This window comes from Coturnix japonica, chromosome 4, assembly GCF_001577835.2.
Source record: "Coturnix japonica isolate 7356 chromosome 4, Coturnix japonica 2.1, whole genome shotgun sequence".
Taxonomy (NCBI): Eukaryota; Metazoa; Chordata; class Aves; order Galliformes; family Phasianidae; genus Coturnix; species Coturnix japonica.
Genome location: NC_029519.1, coordinates 13,463,947 through 13,469,997, shown reverse-complemented (window position 1 = coordinate 13,469,997; position 6,051 = coordinate 13,463,947).

Genomic DNA, 6,051 nt, shown 5'->3' with positions numbered 1-6,051 from the left:
GAAACACTGCCTCCAGCAATGCCTATGTGTGCCGATTTTATTTCTCTCAGCAATTTCTTTACCAGATACCATATGCACGCGAAATGTTATTTCAGCTCAGATTTACACAGCACCTCTGATATTTCCCACATGCAAGTGTAAGTCTCTGAATTGGATTTCTGAATATAACAACAGAACATTTCACACATAAAAAAGCTTGTTTATTAGCACCATAAAATTGTCAGTCGTTTATGCCCCACTTGTAAATACCAGGCCACATTAACATAAACTTGCCAAATGCAGAGCAGGGGGGAGAGTGGGTGATCTTCCCTGCGATCCTTCAACAGGAGAGCAAAGCATAAATAAAAACTGAGCGTGGTGGGAAGTGCTACTGTTAGTTCTAGTAATTCTACTCCAGCTCCAAAGTGCAGACTCACAGCCCAGAGGACACAAGCATGCACAGCCAGCATCCCCTTATTTACTGCCTTGAGTACCAGCCATGCTCACCAGCTTGACTTAACAGGAGAGCACGTTGACTCATCTTGTGCAAATATATATTTTAGATGCTGCCTACTCTCCTTGTCAGATTCGAGACCTAATCAATCCTTTATGCTATAACCAGGTGTAAGTCATAAAGAGGTGGTTATTAAAAAAGTTTTATAGAGTGGGAAGCTTAGGTACTCATGCAGAAGAGAGGTTTTATAAACAGCCCACTGTGCCCTCATGTTTTCAGGCACTGATGCCAAGACTTCTACCCTCTGGCTGGTTTTAAGTATATTTAGTTATTCTCAGCCACTGGTCTCGAATTCTGGAGCTATTTCCGCATCAGGCTTATAAAAACCAAGCTCTCCATCCACAAAAAGATCCAAATCAGACTTACCGGAACACTTTGGCTTGGAGGCCAGCAATGGCAGTCGGTGTACCATAGCACTGAAATTGACTTTGCACACCTGTTTTGGTGGAAAGAGGGTGAAAGGTAGAATGAGTACAAAACTTTCAGACTGTGCTCTGTGTGAAAGATGAGACTGCAGATAGTAAATTATTCTAAAAATGAAAATCTGAGCAGCAAAAGAATACAAAAATTCAAAAATAAAGTACAGACTTTATTGTTAGGTTCCCAAAATGTCAAGGCAGCAACAAACATCCTAGTTGAATTCATATGAGTACTTACAAGCTTATACTTATTTCAGTTCAATACCAGTTTTTTCAGTATAGCTTAAATCAAAGGAGCATAACTTAACTTTGAATCAGAAGATCCATGCAAATTTATCTAAACTGATTTCACTTAATAAATAAACAAATTCAATAAGTTATTGCAAAGGGAAAGTTAGAGCCACACTGTCCACACAGTACAGCGTACTCCCTGAGCTCCTCCTGCTCCCACTGGGCCTCACATCCCCAGGGACTGTCCAGTGTCACTTTCTAAGCAGCAACTGCAGAAGCCTCTGTGTTCAAAACCCTAGGAAATCCCTTAATAAGGGGAATTTATATGTGCATACCGCACCTGCAGTCCATGTTCAAGCTACTCACTTACAGATTTCCTGCTATATCCTCCAAATTCCAGCAAGCTATTATCTTAAGTCCTGCACAGCAAGTCCAGCCTTTGGTGGCATCTCACTCTGCTATTTTTGTCGTAGGTGATGCTGCCTCCTATGTCATTTATCAAAGCAATCATAACTCAAAGGATCCAGTTCCCACCCACACAAACAGGAAAAAAATGTAGAGCAAGACAGGATACCAGGTATCCACAGTGCTATCATTATTATCTTGGTAAAATAGCAGGGACACACATTCTGCCTGTCACAATTAAGGTGATAAATGCGTGTTTCTTTGAGGCTTGTTTGAAAGTCAATTATGCAGATTATTTCTAGAATACAGACAGATGGTCTTTTCCCCCATATGAGACAATCAAGTTGAACTTTGATATGTGTATAAAAATACTGTAATTTGTCAAGCTCCAATGGGACCATTTTATCACAGATAACCAAAAGACCGTATGGATTTTTGTATTTGCCTCTTTTCGATTAACACAGCCTATGCTCCTTTTTATTCCGATTTCTTTTTTTTTAATGGAAGCTTTTCTATGTTTCATCTTGAAGCCAAATATTGATCTTTCAGTCGAGTCTTCAGGTTTTGATTAACACAAAAGGTTGCCAAGCAAGCAGCTTTTTGTTTGTTTTTTGCTAATTCTTCTTCTCTTTTCTTTTCTTTTTTTTTTTTTTCCATTCACTTGCCACAGTAAATCTTTCTTTTATTGTCCCACCACTGAAAAGAAAAAATGGATTTATTCGAGCACCTTAATAATTTACAATACAGAGCTTTTCGGAAAGACTGATGCAATGTTGACCTTTGTTTTCCCCCTTCTCTAGCTGACAATAGAAAATTTTTGATTGACTTGAAAGGAATAGAAAGGAAGAAGATTGATTTTGACATGTTAATGATGGTTTAATGCAACAAAAGCTTTAGAAAATGAGTGTTTAGTAAGGCAATTTTTAACAAAGGAAAAACAAGCTGTTGTAAGTGCAAAAATCACTATCAATATTTTTCTCATAATTTTCATACTCTAACAGGTTGAATTTTGTGCTCCTATTTAAGAAATATGTTAAGTTTATTTTTCATTCACAAATATTCTGGCTGCCTGAATTCTACTTCATCCATAGCCCGTGCTTATCAAGTCCACGGTAGACTTGATACGCCACAGCACACAGATTCTGACAAATATAGTAAAGAACATTCTGAAACAGAGGATATGGGAGACAAACACCTTGCTTCTTGTAGACGCTTTTTATATCCTTGTGTTAAACAACTTTGACTCCCAAGAAAATGCAACCAAATCAAAGACCTGGCTCCACAGCCCAGCTCTGTTCAGGGAGGACTTAAGCCTGCTTACAAAGAACTGCAAGCCTCCACGAACATATACATATTAATAAATATTTTAAGTCCATAGCATCTAGAGTCAGTAGTAGATACTGTCTTACCTGTCAGAGGTTTAATGTCAGACAACAGAAGACTAATAACTCCTGTCTAATTAAGGAGTGTTTCAGGGTCTCCAATGAAAACTGCAACAGAAAGACAAGGCATTCTTAAGGTAACTTCTTGGATACTAAAAGTCTTTGACAGCACTATTTAGAGCATATTGCACAAAGCATTGCTAGACACAGACGTACACAGTTAGATCCAGATGGACCTTAAGCCAACAGGTATTTAGACAGAACATTTTACCAACCTCCACTGTAAAATATGTCAGGTTGATTATTATGGTTCATAAGGAGACATGGATATCAATCATCAAAGCCCACATTTCAGCGAAATATTAAATACAAGACTAGAATAGAATAGAATCATTGAATCAATCAGGTTGGAAAAGACCTTAAAGATCAACAAGTCCAACCACAGCCTAACCATACTACCCTAACTCTAACAACCCCCTGCTAAATCACATCCCTGAGTACCACATCCAAATGGTTTTAAACACATTCAGGGATGGTGACTCATCCACCTCCCTGAGGAGCCTATTCCAGTGCTTAACAACCCTTTCTGTAAAGAAGTGTTTCCTGATATCCAATCTAAACTTATCCTGGCAAACATGAAGCCATTTCCCCTCATCCTGTCTCTATCTATTAGCCAAAGTACTCGCATTACCTACAAATCTCTGTTTAGACCCTCTCAAAAAGCATATACAGATTTTTTACACAGTGCTTTAAACCCAACCATACATTAGAAAGCTGCTCACACAGTGTTAATGCCACCAAATCTGACCCCACAAAGTTTCCAAATGTCACAACTCTGCACAAAAATCTACCAGTCATTCTGGGCAGAGGCAGCAGCTGCTTAATATAGCAATCATTTTGCCTTTTTTGTTGGTTTTTTTCCGGTTTATTTTCTCCAGAAAAACAAGCAAGAAATGGCTCCATATCAGTAAAATGGTATGTCAATTCAGTAATAATTAGTCAGCTTGGGAATTTACTGCTTCATTCTTGTTCTGATGGAACATATCACCAGCCAGTATCAGGGGTCCAGTATTTCACATATTATACACCTGCCTGATATTCATGTCCACTATCACCACATGCAAAGAATAATGTTTTGATCTACGCGTGGAAGACAAGAAGGTGTTAAGGATTAGTCAGCATGGATTAACCAAAGGAAAATCACATTTAAGCAACCTGATTGCTTTCTTTGACGGGACAAATAGCTGGGATCAGTGGCATGGTGTCTAGCTGGGAGCCTGCAGCTTCTGGTGCACCATGGGGATCACTACTGGGTCCAGTTATTATTCAATTCATTCATCAGTGACTTGAGTAAATGGATAGAGAGCCTCGTCAGCAGGTTTGCCACTGCTTGAAAAATCCAGGAGAGTGAATAAGGGAAGAAAATTCAACGCATACATTAAAAAGTACATTGCAGCACTGTAGTATTTTCAGGGGAGAAAGCTCAAAAAGCAAGAGGCTGAACACATGAAAACAGAAAGACTGTATAATATGGCAGATGAAAGTTTTTCAAATTAGTTTTAAAAGTACACTGTGAGTGGAAGAAGATGCTAGAGACAAGAGTTTGGAAAAGAAAATCATTACCATCAAATGAGAGAATCAAAAAATTGTTGAACCTTGCACATCCTTAAAGCTACTTGTGCTATTTTCAATTGTGCTTAAGTTTACAAGGACAAATCAGACCTTTGAAACTAACAATTTCATTTTCAAGGGTGTCCTTGAAAGACTGCAGCCATATACAAATAAGTTACAGGATACAAAAGAAAGCCACGTAAATAACAAAAAAAAAAACTCAGGGTGAATGTCAGCAATTGAAAACATACCTGCAGCAGCTGCAAAATAAATTACTGTAGTCAAAGTCGCTCCTCAGACTCAAGAGCTCATATGGCAGTCTTTTAAAGGTCAACATTGAAGTCAGTCACATTGGAAAAGCAGTCCAAGAATATGAAATCCGGTGTTCAAATGATTTGTTTGCCCAGGGGTCCTTATTAGAAAGGTAATCTCTTCTCTATCACTGTTTAATAACATATCATTACTTTGTGAAGTGCTTTAAAATACCTGGAGTACAAAAGATGATATTTAAAACAAATTCATTCTGTTCTATCCCAAACAATACATAAAAAAACTGGAGAGAAAGGATAAAGATGTTAATTTTACTGACAATTTTGTAACACTCTGTGAGAGAGAGCAAACAGCTATAATTCCAAAATTACATATAACCACGGGCCATTTTGTCATGTGAAAAGTACCAAGAGATGATAATTTCTCCACTGACTTTAATTAAGCTTCATGTAGACTCTCTCACACATTCTCTTTCTGGCTCTCCTTGTTATTAAAAAAAAAAGTGAAATTTCCCTCCAGGTGAATTTTGCCGAGTGCTCATAGTTCCGCAGTCTTGCAGAATGAAAAGTTTACATGTAAAGCCAAGGTTTTGATGAATGTCAACGTAAAAGCCAATTAAATGGGCTGAAAAGAAGACACAATTTCCCATTGTCTAATTGCCTCACAGCACCTTCAAGGTAATAAATTTGTCACATTGAATTACTAATGAGCAACGAATATTTGACTTTTTGACTTGAATAGAAAATAGTTCATTATCAGTTGGCCTTGTTCCTTCCAAACAAAGAGTGGCAAGATGGGCATTAAGAAAAAAGTGTCAGAGAATGCTCTTCTTCACATCAGTGTCTTGCGCATAGCGTGTCTGTTGGTGCAACATCCTATAAAAATTCCAGTAAGGGGGGAAAAAAAATCTAATTCCTAATGCTCCTTGGCCTTTGCATCCTAACAAATAAAATTCCATCTGCATTCCCCAAAGTACCCTCCTTTTCTGTCCCTCACTTGAAACATATACAAGGCAGCATCAATATAGAAGGAGCTCAACAAAATAAAGGCCAATTTTACAATTATGTGGCTCTTTCAGACTCTCTACCTTATCTTCATCACAGAGAGCTGCACACAGAAATGAGATGGGACAGGTAGAAAAGACCTTTGTAATGGGTGGAGGACTCCACTGCATCTTGTTTGCAAAACAAAGTCTAGGCACTTGGTTTGGTGTTAGATCTGCAGTTATTCAGTGAATTAT